This window comes from Pinus tabuliformis, chromosome 6, assembly GCF_031772625.1.
Source record: "Pinus tabuliformis cultivar Carrire ecotype Pingquan chromosome 6, CPIR1, whole genome shotgun sequence".
Taxonomy (NCBI): Eukaryota; Viridiplantae; Streptophyta; class Pinopsida; order Pinales; family Pinaceae; genus Pinus; species Pinus tabuliformis.
Window position 1 is genome coordinate 2,107,638,879 of NC_142292.1, and position 15,129 is coordinate 2,107,654,007.

The following is a 15,129-nucleotide window of genomic DNA, read 5'->3' on the forward strand; positions in this document are numbered from 1 at the left end:
TGCCCATCACCATAACATGTTCCAACAACGAAAATACACAACTATCTTCTTAATTCATGCTAGACATCAAGACTTTCTCATCAAACTAACCAAGTACTAGTACCAAATGACAAGCATGATATTACAAGGCTTACATAAGGAGATAGAGGGTTGTAACATGATAATACATGGCTGCCAAAAATGATGCCAATAGCCCATACATGGTTGTCAACTCTCAAGACGCTATTAAATGCAAGATAAACACCAAAATGAATCCATGGCCAAAACATGACTCCCACTTATGCCTATTCAACCACAATAAAAAAGAGAATATATAGTTCAAATATGAATCAACTTGACTCCCTCTCCATGCATGTTTGACTCTAGGACCACCCCACCATGAGCTAAATGATAAAATCAATGAAAATACAGGGCTGAAACTTGCACTTAGTAGTGCATACATGGCTTAAATATATATATCCAATGAGTGAAAGCATATCTCCCCCTAACCTCATTATACCTTAATGGACATGTTGATCCGACAGACCTGAAAATGAAAGAGATCTCACAATCAAACATGCTATAGCTGCTACAACTCATACACATGTCCATGTTTCCATAATGCTACTCATCAACAACAATGTAACACCCTTGGTGAAAATTCCATGTAATAAATGTTAATAAAGGAAAAATAATAACCACGGTTATGGGACACTTTTTCCAAACTGAATGTTGGGCAAAACATCTTAGTGTGGGTGTTCATTTGGTTTATTGTGGCTAAGAAAATTGGAAGAGGCAATAGAAAAGGCTTTGGAAAGGAATGAACCATTAATTGACATTTTATTTATGAAAATAAAGGAAATTAGGAGAAAAGGAAGGTGAAAGGTCACAGGTTACATGTGAGGAGGAAAATGAAGGAAAGTAATGGAAAACTGAGGAAAATAGAGGCCTCATTAATAAAAAGGCTTCTAAGGATCAGTTGGTACCTTTTGTCAGTTGTAAGTCTTTGTCATTTTAGTTTTGGAGCTCTATATATATTATGTCTCTCATACTCTATCAAGGCAAAGAGGAAGCCAATATCAAGAAAGGAAGATTAGGATCAAGCGTCTACATTGGGATTATTTGAAGGTATCAAGTTGCATGTATGATTTCCTTTCCTGTTTTTGAATGCATGGTTATGCATGTTTGTTCTTGGTTCTCTTGTTGTCATGGGCATGGGTTTTTCTAGGTGTGACAGTGTTTTTTAGCCTAGCCTTGCCATTATTTTATAGCCATGGTGTGATGGGGTTCTCATGTTTTGATTGAGCTGGATCACCGGATGGATTCAAAATTGAGTGGGGTGGTCTCTTAAAGAAAGAGCACATGGCCTAGTGATCCCTTAATCAGACTGTGCATTGCGGTAAAACCTTGGCCTAGTAACCCTTGAACCAAACTGTGGGTTGTGATAAGGGCCATATTTTGTGTTACCTTGGCGGGCCTAAGAATCCTCGACCAATGAATGACAACATATACGGTAAATCCTAGAGGTGGGTGCCCTCGATTAGGCCTAAGAATCCTTGGTCGACCAATAATAGGATATACGGTAAATCCTGGAGGGTGGAGTCTCGATTAGGCTTAGTGATCCTCATCCATTGTATGGTGGGATGTACGGTAAAGCCTAGAGACTAGGAGACATAAAAAATTCCTCATGGTGTAGGTGGAGAAATCCAGTGGCATCCATTCTTGTTTAAGGCCTAGTAATCTAGTGGGGATTGTGGTAAATCTTGATTCTATTAATGAGGGTGAGGTAGTTTAGCCTCGGGAATCCCTAGTTGATTTTGGTTATGAGTCCCACATTCATGCTTGGAATATGGCACAGGGGTGATTGGCTGAAAAAGGGATTTGGTTTAGCCAATCTATGGTCAGGTGGTTCATGGAAGTCCCATACCTGGTTGCCTTTTGCACTCATTAATAAGAGTTTCTTATCCTTGGTATTTCATGTGTAAATGTATTGTTTTATATGTGGATTATATGGTTGTTATATCCTTGTTATTTCTGTTGGTTATGAATATGTTTTATGACAAATTTGATGTATGGCTCTCTTCATGTTTTGATTAGTAATTCTAAGTACAATGAATATATGATCTAGAAGATGATAATGTAGCTAATGTGATAAGACATCAATGCTTCTTAGCGATTCTTAGATAAGTATGAGACCCCTATGCTTAGATATGTTGTTATGACCTGTAGAATGCATATTTGTGACATGTTTGAGGAAATGTCTATCATGGCTAGTAGGGGTCCAGTCAATTCATTGATCAAAATTTTTCATCAGTACCTTTGTTTCTGTGTTATTTACCATTCCCGAAGGTTTCATGAATTTCTGGGCAGTGGCCTGAATCCTGGCCCTGAAAAATTGACATAGAATCCAGGGTCATTGGCTCAGAATTGACTGAAAAAGTCCCCAGTCACTGGCATGCCCTTGATGTGGGAGTGACTAGAGGGTCCCAATCGCATGCATTCCCATGTCATAGGAGTGAATGAGGCTATAGGTCAGAAAAATGTCAAGTTACCTCAGGGGTTGGTCATCTGGAAGGGTTGGTTTGCTTTTGAAGGTTTTGTAACATGTAGAGAAGGTCAAATTGGTGATGTTTTGTTAGTTCCACTTCCTTAACTGTACATGGGGAGTTGAATTAGATCATAGTATCGTCTCGTCACATGCTTACTCCGATAGACCGGTTAACCTGGGTAAATGTGGGAGGAGGGTGTTACAGAGTGGTATTAGAGAATTATTCACCCCTTGGATTGGATGGGTGGTGTGTTGGTCATGCATTCATGTCGGTTTCATATATGTGTTCTCTATGTTTGTTGCCTATGTACTTGTTGCGTATGTATGGGGTTGGTCATGGTCGCAGTTGTGTCGCCATGTGAAATTTGATGGTGTTGTTGTTGAATGTGTTGTCATGAGTGTATGTCAGTTAGGCATTGTTAATGCATGACAGTGTTTACATGTTGTTATAGCATACATTGATAAGGTTGTATTTGTCATGCATGAGGTCATGATGTGCGTTTGATATGGTCATGCATTGATGACTAGACTATGGTTAGGGTGATATTGATATGTTGTTATGATTATGTTTATACATGTATTGTGCTAATCTGGTTGATCTTGCAGATGAGATATACTCCCTGAACTATACTGAGGTATGTTGATTATGTTATGTTTTGGTTTTCGCTGACATGGTGTACTTGCAGGAAAGAGATCAAAGATGACTAGCAAGATGGTAGACTATAGTTCACAATATTCCCCTTATGGATCAAATGAGAAGCATGGTATTGGGAACTCTTCTGACTTAGTAGATACATTAAGAAGTTTGAAGGCAGAAAAAAGGCATTGCAAGGCAGATAATGACAAAATCATTCAGGCACAACAGACACAAGCAGAAGTCAATGCGGTAATCCTTCAGAGTTTTTCATAATTGCAAAGACATGGACCACTTCGGATCAGCCATGGATAGGAGGATAGGACTAATGGGGCATATGGCAGTAGGTCTCATGGTGGTCACAGGTCGAATAGAGACGACACGATCAGAGATGGAAAGTTCTTGGACACTTTAGATAGGAGAGGTGATGGAGACACATTCTATTCTAGTTCTAGTTCTGACAGGCACTATGATCATCATCGTTATCATCCTTATAGGAGTGGAAGGGCATATTTTCTAGATGAGTTCAATAAAGAAAAGCCACCTACCTTTTATTGATATTTGAAGAAGTCGGAGGATGCAGAGGCTTGGTTACTTGGGACGAAGAAATTCTTTCAGTTGCATGAATACACAAAGAATATGAAGACCAAAATAGTTATCTTCAGCCTCAAAGGGAAAGCAGACATGTGGTGGGAATATGTGAAGAGGGTTAGAGACATTAGGACAAAAGAGTTGAGTTGGAATGAATTCAAGATACTCTTCAGGAAGAAATATTTGCTAGGAAATTTTATGAGCTAAAGATGGGATCGATGGCAGATGAGGAGTATACAACCCAGTTCTTGGAGTTATTGAGGTATGTACCATATCTTAAATATGAGAAAGCTATAGCTCAGAGATTTTTCAGTGGATTTACATTAGATTTTAGATATCAGATTGAGTATGATGAGCCTCGATCACTTGAGGAAGTTATTGGTAAATTGAAACATTGTTACGAGCATTCAAAGCATAAGACACAATCTAAGCAAGGATGGAAAGGGAAATATAAAGGTAAATGGCAGCCAAAAAGAACAAGGCCTCAGAATGCAGAAGAGAAAGAGAATGTTGCACCATACAAGAAGTTCAATGTAGCTAGACAGGGACATGGGTCACAAAAACATAATAGAGGTGATGGTACAAGACGATTGGAGTGTTGGACATGTGGTAAGGAACATCTTAAGAGAGATTATCCACAGAATTACGGTGGTAGGCCTCAGATATCTAGTGCACAGGAGGCCCAAACTATTGGGGATGTTGGGCATAACGTTCCTCGTATCTATGAAGCACTGGTTAATAGGTAGGAAGATCACTATGCATCTATCAGTGAGATGGATGGTAAGATTTGTGATCAAGTTGTTTCTATTTTGATTGACCCTAGATCTAATCATAGATGAAGAAGCTTGGGATGAAAGAATAAATAAATATATTGTAGACAGAGTTGTATTATCACATGGAGATGATGATGGAGATGAGAAAGAAGTACAAGGTGAACAATTGATCCCATTTACACCTATTGCAAACACTTGAGAAAATCAATCACCACGATTTAGAACATTACATTTCAGCACACCAAGAACTCAAGAGCATGGCAAACAATTAGGTTATGGTCAATAACCAAAAACAGGATCAGAGGTAAGTAATGAATGTAATCCTACATTAGCTACATTCAGGAACAAAATTAAAGGTCAAAAGACTAGAAGTTTAAAAAAATTGTATGAGCAAAATGATGAAATAGATCAAGTTTCAAATTTCAACTTGTAATTTTTATCTTCTTGTTAATCAAAGTATGCAAAGAATATATTGAAAAGTCTTAGGATGGAGAACTGTAATCTAGCTATAACACCAATTGCAACTAGTACAAAAATTAGTAAGAATGATCAAGGTTCAAATCTTGATCCAACCTTGTATAAGAATTTTTTTGGAAGTCTCATGTATTTGATTGAAACAACGCTTAATATAATGTTTTCTATAAGTTTAATTTCTATATTTATGGAATATTATAAATGGATTTATCCCGAATACTCATTTTCTAGATGTTTTTCCTTTAGCATACTTCGAGTCATATCCATAATGGTTCGATTTTTTCCTTTCAACCACTCCATTCTTTTGTGGAGTATAACGTGCAGTAAATTGTCTCTTAATTTCATGAGACTGAAAAAAATCAAAGAAACCATTTAGCATATATTCACCACCTCTATTTGATCTTAAACCTATATATTTTCCATTTTCCTTTTCAAACGTAGCTTTATACTTTTTGAATATAGTAAAAGGCATACAGTCTCAAAATTTCTTGATAATGCAATAATATATTTGTTGTCAACGAAAATCTAAATTAGTTCTTTCTGTTCATGCAACAACTCAGTCAAAAATATTCTCATCCACACAATTTGACATGTCAATGCTATTGCTACAACATAAGCTACCTCTGCAGATGATAAAGTCACAATGGATTTCTTCTTTGATTCCCATGCTACTGCACCTGATCCAAAACTAAACACATACCAAAATGTGCTCTTCCTATCATCCGTACTACCTGCAATATATACATACATACATATATATATATATATATATATATATATATATATATATATATATATATATATATATATATATATATATATATATATTAAAATCTAAATCTGATATATACATGATACCATAACTTCTTGTTCCAATAACATATCTTGCATTATCAACAAATCTATTATTGCATTACCAAGATGAGTTTTATAATTCAAAATCCTAAGAAGTTCAAGCTTCTATTTACTATTTAGAATCTTAATTGCATTACTATGATAGATAGCAATCATTCACTACCATTGTTTATATTATTTACAAAACTTCTGAATGACTAACAAAACATTGTTAAATCTCTCAAAACTTTTATTTTCAAAGCAAATTTATTTTCAAAGCGAGAAATTGAATTTAAAGCATCAATGGGTTTTCATTTTTTTATTGTACATTATCATATTGTCAACAATTTGTTAAGATTAATTTATAATTTACAATAACATGTTTAAATTATTATGTTTTTTTAATAAGAAATATAATTACTTAATAAATTGAAGAATGAAGAAGATGGTGATTTACACTGATAATATTTACATTGATTAGGTGAAATTATGAATAATCCAACCTTAACGTTCAATTTTTTTATATTTATCGTAACTTTTTGTAGCAACTATGCCTGCACCTTGCCATTTTCAACACAAGCAACTTCATTCATTTACTCTTTGAGAATTGATTTCACTAAAAACTACATCAACTACAGTATAGATATTGAGATACAAATTGACTCTTTGTGTAACTTCATAAAGATGAAGAAGAGCAAGTGGAAAGTAAAATGAAGTGTCCATTGTCAAACTTTGATACAAATTTTGTGGAAATTTGTGTGGATAGAAAGGGAAGAATATGGAGAGAAGTTTGAATTTAAATATGGAAGAAATTAGATAACCACGGTAAGGGGGTTTGGAGTTTTTTCATAACAAGGATCCTAATTTAAAAGATTGGTATAACATGTACTTTTTAATTTACAATTAGTTTTTGTGTAACTTTCCCCTCAAAGTGGATAGGGATTTACAGTCAAAAAATTGGGTTTATATTTTGAAACAAAAATTTGTAGCTTTTATTATATTAAAAAAGTTTAAAGCTATGGTTAAAAAGGAAAGTTGAAAATATATTAAAAGTTTAAGATCGGGTAGAGTTGGTGAGTATATGCTAAATGGTTTCATTGAGCTTTGTCAGTCTCATGAAATCAAGAGACAATTTAGTTCACGTTATACTCCACAACAAAATGGAGTGGTTGAAAGGAAAAATCAAACCATTATGAACATGGGTCGAGGTATGCTGAAGGAAAAGAATCTGCCAAATGAAAATTGGGGAGAAGTAGATACTTGTATTGTTTATATTCTTAACAAAATTATGATTAAGAGTGTAAAGGACTGAGTTCCTAAAGAAGCATGGAGTGGTAAGAGTTGCAATATATATTATTTAAGAATTTTTATGTGTGTTTATTATGCACATGTACCCAATTAAAGAGTTAAGAAATAAGTTAGATGACAAAAGTGAGAAGTATATCTTTATTGGATTCAATGAGCAGTATAAGGCATAGACTTTATAATCCCATCACCAAGATGTATATTATCAGTAGAGATGTTGAGTTCAAGGAAGAAGAAGCTTGGGATGGAATAATAGATAAATCTGTTATAGAGGGAGTTGTATCATCACATGGAGATGATGATGGAGATGAGAAAGAAGTACGAGGTTAACAGTTAATTCCATATACACTTGTTGGAAGCACTTAAACAAAGCAATCACCACAAGTCATAACATTATAGTTCAAAAAACTGAGAACTTAAGAGCATGACAAACCACCAGGTTATGGTGGGAATCGAACAACAGGATCAAAGCTAAGTAATGAATCTAAGCCTACATTAGCTACATTAAGGAAAAAAATTAAAGGTTAGAAGACTAAAAGTTAAAAAGAATTGTATGAGAAGAATGATGTAATAGATCAAGTTTCAAATTTTGTAGTAATTGCATATGATCCTGTAAATTTTGATGAAGTTTTTAAAGAAAAAGTTGCGATAAAAGCTACAGATGAAGAGATCGATGCTATAGAAAGAAATACTATTTGGGAGCTTGTATATTTTCTTGAAGGTAAAAATAGCATACATGTTAAATGAATGTATAAGACTAAATTAAATGTTGAAGGTGAAATTGAGAAACATAAAGCAAGACTTGTAGCTTAGGGGTTCATTCAACAATTTGGTATTTATTATAATGAAACTTTTGCACCTATAGCTAGACTTGACACAGTAAGGATGGTATTAGCTATTGATGCAAAAAGTAAATGGAAAATATTAAGTATGCATTTAAAACTGGTTTTATGAATAAGAGGTATAAGTGAAACAGCCTCAAGGATATGAAATTGATGGACAAGAATATAAAGTTTACAAGCTAAAGAATGCATTATATGAATTGAAACAAGCACCTTGAGTATGGTACAGTAGAATTGATGAATATTTGAATAACAAAGGATTTAGCAGAAGTCCAAGTCAGCAAAATTTGTATACAAAGGTAAATCAGGAAGGTAAAATTTTGATAGTTTTCTTGTATGTTGATGATTTGATTTTCACTGGAGATATTTCAATAGATGATTTTAAGACAACCATGAAAACAGAATTTGAGATGATTGATTTAGGGTTAATAAAATATTTTCTTGGTATTGAAGTAACTCAATTTGAAGATGGTATTTTTATTTGTCAATCTAAGTATGCAAAGGATATATTGAAAAGGTTTAGGATGGAGAATTGTAAGCTAGTTGTAACACCAATTGCAACTGGTACAAAACTTAGTAAGAATGATCAAGGTTCAAATGTTGATCCAACCTTGTATAAAAAATTAGTTGGAAGTCTCATGTATTTGACTGCAACAAGGCCTGATATAATGTTTTCTATAAGTTTAATTTCCAAATTTATGGAGTCTCTGAAGAGTACCCATTGGTTGGTTGGAAAAAGGATTTTAAGATATGTTGTTGGAAAAACAAATTATGGTATCCTATATACATCATATTTAGATTTTAAATTAACTGGATATACATATAGTGATTTTGCAAGAAGTATTGATGAGAGGAGGAACACATCTGGGTATGTGTTCAATTTTGGATGGGGTGCAGTAGCATGGGCATCAAAGAAGCAATCCATTGTGGCTTTATCATCTGCTGAGGTAGAGTATGTTACAACAACAACAACGACATGTCAAGTTGTGTGGATGAGAAGAATTTTGACTGAGATGTTGTAAGAATAAAAAGAACCAACTCATATTTTCTGCGAGAACAAATCTACTATTGCATTATCAAGAAATCATGTTTTTTGTAAGAAGAGTAATCGTATTGATAGAAGGTAGTCAAGAATTAGTAAAAAAATAATGAAATATGTCTGGAGTTCTGCAAAGCAGAAGACCATTTTGCAAACATATTTATAAAACCCTTGGCAAAAGAATTGTTTGAAACTCACAAAAAAAAATAGAGTATTATGGTGTAACAACATGTCACTGTAACGACAAGTTTGACAGTAACAACATTTTGATGTAACAAAAGAAATTATTTTAGTGTGAAATAATTAAGGGGGAAAATGTCAGAGATTATGATGTCATGGAACAACACCACTGCACTACCTTCACCACCTTACCATAACACCGCCTCAACTAACTAAAATTTGAAAGGACAAAGGCATGCTCCTAATTCCTCTATTACATCATCCTTTGGAGGCTACAACCTCTCTGCAAGCTACAACTTTTTAGGAAGCTCTTATTCCCTCTTTTACATTAGTTTTCTGTAGGCTACAACCTATAGGAGGATCCCACCTCAATTTTTTATGCAATCTACAACTTGCTTGGAAGCTCCTGTTAGCCCCCTAATTTGCTCTCTTTTTTCCATTTTCCCCTTCCTAAATCATAACCATTTACCGTTGTTTTACCTCTCTTATACACCCTCATCTTGCACTAGTCCAAGAACGATGACATATTTCGTATGAACTTTATATTTCATATTTTTAACTTAACTTAGCATTAATTAATTATTTATTACATGATTTCTTGCTTATAATCACTCTTGTAACTTATCAATATCTCCAATGTTTATTTGGTAGTCAAGTGCTTACCGTGACCATTGATCCTAGTGCAGGATCGGATCTTGCACTGGTGCCAGCACAACAAATCCTTGCAGCAGATCCGAACCTCCTTGATCACCGCCTCGTTTTGAGCAGCTTCAGCCACGACAGTAAGATAGATCTGAAGGTAGCCGAGCTCCAGCCACGACAGCAAGGTCAATCCAAAGGCAGCCAAGATTGAATTTATGAAGAACGAACAGCTGGAGATTGGCTATGGCCAATTTTGTTGAACTGTCTAATTTTGAAGGTCAAGAAGCTAAATTCTGCATATCGGTTATGTAGTTGGTTAAACTATCTTTTTGGCCTTCAACCAAAGATATATATAATGGAGAATGTAAATAGGACGAGATAGTTTTTTTGATAGAAGTTTGTATAGAATAGAGACATAGCCAGAGAGGTGGTAATAGGTTGTTGTGTTTTGTTATCGCCTGAATCTGGGCTGGACTATGTATTCACGCATGTATTTGCCTCAGTGAAGTAATAGAAAGGGAGCTCTGCATCATGTTTTATAAATCGTATTTCCGTGTTTGAAAGATGATGAATTGATAAAGTACTTAGCAGTGTTTCTATTTGAAAGGGAAACATGTTGGTTGGCTAGGGCCCAACCAACCCAGCACGTTTACCCTATTTCCTGTTTCTTGTAATTTATGTTTATATTGTCAAGTGTGATTTAATTTCAAGCACATGTATTCCTGTTTGAGTGAAAGCGGATCCGCTGTGTGAAGTAGTTAAATTTTCTTTTTCCTGCACTTGATTTCGGATTGGTTTTCCCACCTGGTCCAAGCAGGAGAAATAAACCTGCACCAGTGCACGTTGGTGTGCTATTCCTTTTCCTGCACCTGATTTCGGATTGGTTTTCCCGCCTGGTCCAAGCAGGAGAAATAAACCTGCACCAGTGCACGTTGGTGTGCTATTCCTTTTCTGTAGTTCTGTTTGGTTGGTTTTCCCCGCCTGGTCCAAGCAGGAGAAATGAACCTACACCAGTGCACGTTGGTGTGATGCAGCAAGCCTTTCTAGTTTACTTCCCGCAATTTTCTTGCTTTCATTAAATACTTTATGACAGGATAAATTATATGGATTGTTTCTTTATTTCTGCACTCTGTCAAAATCAAAAACATTCATTTTTATGTGTGCAATTTGATTTCACAGTATAATAACACTTGCAGTAACTAAGCACTTATTTTAAGAATTAAATGCTAAGTGCAAGAAGCTCTGATCTGGTGCAAGAACTAGTTTCTTGCCATGGGATCTGAGTGCTCTGAACCTAAAAAAGTTCAAGCCCTTGCAGGAAGTAAAATGCTTTTAGTAAAGACACCATTTATACCCTCTGCATAAATCTCTGTTCCTGCACTAGTGCAAGCAGACTGCGATAGTGCAGGACAGATTAGTGCAAGAAGGAAATCTCTACATAAGCAGGTTTGAAGGGCCCATCTGATGAGACTGCTAAGTGTCTCTGCTAAAGAAAAACACACACTCAGTAGTTAATCAATAGTTAGCTAGAGTGATTGCCCCTTTATTTCTAAATCCCTTTTGCAAATGCATTCTTCCTTGTTCCAGTCTTAGATTATTTTGATGGTTCAAGTTTCCTTTTTCTCTTTTTAGTTTGATTCTGCAATCTTTCCTTTAAAGAAAGTAGGGATTGACATTAGAAATATTCATACCATCTCTGGCATTGCCTATGCTTTGTCTCTAAGTTTACGAATCCCCCGAGTTGACAATTTAAGTGTTGAGGAGTTTTCTTAAGTGTAATTCCTACACTCAACATTTTGGCACCGTTGTCGGGGAGGCGATTTGATTTGGTAAGAATTTTCTGATTATACAATAGAGGTAATTTTTCCTTTATTTTTGCAGTATTGTTTGGAAAAGCTTCTTTGAAGGAATTTTACTAGTGTTGATTGATTTCTGACTGCATTTTTTATTAGAATTTGTTTGTTATTTTTTCTTTCTTTCTTGAAATGAATGCCTAGAAAAGGTAGGGGTTCAAAGCCCACTAAGGGCCGAAAGAATTCTGAAAACAATTCTCATATTGGGTCTCCTTCTGTGAGCAGGAAGCCCAATCCAATTCAAACCCATCACGTAGGAATAGTCCACTTGGATTCTGGTGACAACAGCTCAGGTGTGGTTCAGTCTGTTGGGAGCAAAAGGGAAACAATGGTAGACCATGAAGATCATGTGGAAGGGATTGGTGAAAACCAGGTAAGTAGGGAACAATCCACTTTTGTGTTTCCAATTGTGGACCCCGATACTGTGGCACAAATGAAGAATATTCCACCATTAGCTCTCCCTCATTTCCATGGTAAAGTTCATGAAGATCCTAACTCTTTTTTATTCGAGTTTGATATTCTGTGTAGAAGTTATGATTATTCAACTGATGCTCAGAAGCTAATATTATTTCCTGTTACTCTCAAGGACTCAGCTTTACGCTGGTTTATGGGGTTAGGAGGAAACACTATAGCCTCTTGGGATCAGATGAAGAGAGTGTTTTTGTCTAAATATCAAGAATATTGCAAAACTCGGGACATGCAGGATGAGATTTTTACAATCATACAGGATGATGATGAAACTCTTGAAGATTACCTAGAAATATTTCTGTATATTTTACAAAGGTCAAAATGAAGCTTGATTCCAGTACTATTAGAACCTTGTTCTTAAGAGGACTTACTGATAATTCTAGAAATAATTTAAATCTGTTAGGACAAGGTGATATTTCTTAGCAAACTTTTGAACAAATTTGTGAATTATGCAGGAAATTTTCAAGAAATCAGTATAGATCTGGTAGAGGAACTCGAAATAGAAATAGAAAAACCGAATCTACTGATGCTATGATTATTGGACTAGAAAATAAAATGGAAAACATGAAAATTGATATAATGAATACTGTTACCAAACAGTTGGACTCTTTAAAATTTCAGCAAAAACTCATGAAGGAACAAGAGTCATTAAGTATTTTCTATCCTAAATGTAGAGACAAGCATCCTCCTAAAGAATGTCCTCTTAATTTGAAAGAAACTAATAAGTGTGCTATTTGTGCAGAAGACCATGTCACAGAAAAATGTCCCTCTATACCAGGACTTAAAGTTGTATTTACAGGGGGATAGCCTGAAGCTGAATACTTGTATGCTATGGGAGCAAAAAGAAATTGGCCTCAGGTAGGTGCAGGTATGGCTCCTGAATTTTCTCCACACTATTTTGGTTATAATTCACATGCATATTCTTATCCTAACACTAATTAGCAGTGGCAGTATGGGAACCAATATCAGCATGGACAACCTTCTCAACCATGGCAACAAGGTTGGAGAGGGCCAACTCATTCTCCATATTCCTACCAGCCACCCATGCAGTCATATCCATCTACACATACACCTTATTCAATGCCTCAACCTCCGAGTCAGTCTACTCCACCATTACCTTTACCTCCACCTTTTCGACCTCCTCAGTTGTCTGCTCAACCTATGCCCAATCCTAACAATAATAAAGTAGTGCAAATGATCTATGTAACAAACCCACCTTTATTTGAGTACCAGTCTATTCCAGTTGGGGTTCATGATATTCAATTAAGATTGGGAAGGACTATAACATCAGAAAATCAGAAGCAACCTAGAGTGATTGTTGAAGAGAAAGAAGAAGAGGAAACTCTTAATAATTCTCTGGAAGCTATCATTAAGCAACCCGTACCCTCTAAATCCTTGCCATCTTCTTCCAACCAGCCTCCCTTCCCAGAGAGGCTAGTAATGGAAAGAAGTGAGCCTATTTCTGAGACTAGCTTGGCATCGGAGCTTCGGAATCTTTTCATTAAGATACCTCTGCTCCAAGCCATCAAAGAGATCCCTATTTGTACCAAGATTATTAAGGAACTCTGTCTCAAGAAACTCAAGAGGAAGAGATTGGAACCCTAAACCATTCAATTTGTTGGTAGGGTAGCAGAGTTGATGATGGGATGTGTGTCTATGGAAAAATATACTGATCCTGGAAACCCTGTTGTCTCAGTTCAGATTGGTAATGTCCTTGTCTCTAATGTTCTTATAGACCTGGGGGCAGCCATTAATGTCATGACTAAGCAAACCATGGATCAACTTCGGTTATCTCATCTTCGCCCTACTCCCACTATGCTTGAATTAGCAGATATATCTAAAATTAAGCTAGAAGGAGTATTGGACGATGTGATCATCTCATTAGATTCTTGGGAATATCCTGCTAATTTCATTGTGATTCAGCCAAAGAACCCAGTAGGAGGACATCCCTTGATCTTGGGTCGACCATGGCTTGCTACAGCCGATGCATATATTGGATGTTGCTCCGGTGATATGTATATTTCGCATGGAGATTCTAGGAAGAAAGTTGCCTTATACCCCCCTGCCAGATCCATTCAGGACCTTTGAGATACTTTATGGTTGGATCAGAGCAGTGATGAGGAGACTCAGCCCATTTCCCTTATCCATCAGCATATTGGGTCTTCACAAGAAGATGAGATTCAAGATTTCCTGAATAATCTAGACACTATGCCTAATTTTGAGCTATTAAGCTAGATTTTCAACCTAGATTTTCAAGATAACCATGATTCTCATTCTTCTGTACTGCTGCATTTGACCACCCCTTTGAGTACTCCTAAGCCTGATACTACTCTTGTTGAGATTAGCCTCGGTAAATCCTTGTATATTAGTTTAGATTTGGACTCATCTTAGTGAGAGCAGCTTGTGAATTTGTTGCAAAACCATCTTAGTGCCTTTGCATGGGGATATGAAGATATGAATGGTATTCCCCCTGAAACTTGTACACATCATATCTATATTCAGGATGGAGCCCGACCTATCCAACAACCTCAAAGGCAAATGAATCCAGCTCTAAGAGATATTGTGAAGGAAGAAGTACAGAAACTCTTGGACGCTGGTTTTATCTATCCTATTTCTGACAGTCAGTGGGTCTCTGAATTAGTGCTAGTACCTAAGAAAGATGGAAGATGGCGTATTTGTATTGATTATCAAGAATTAAACAAAGCCACTATCAAAGATTACTTCCCTCTCCCTTTCATTGACCAGTTGCTTGATAACCTTGCAGGAAAGAAATATTTTTCCTTTTTGGATGGCTTCAGTGGTTATAATCAGATACAAATTGCACCCAAAGATTAGGATAAAACTACTTTTACATGTCCATGGGGTACATTTTCTTATAGAGTGCTCCCCTTTGGTTTATGTAATGCTCTGACGACCTTTCAAAGGGCAGTCCTGGCCATTTTTACTGATCTAGATTTTGTAGAAATT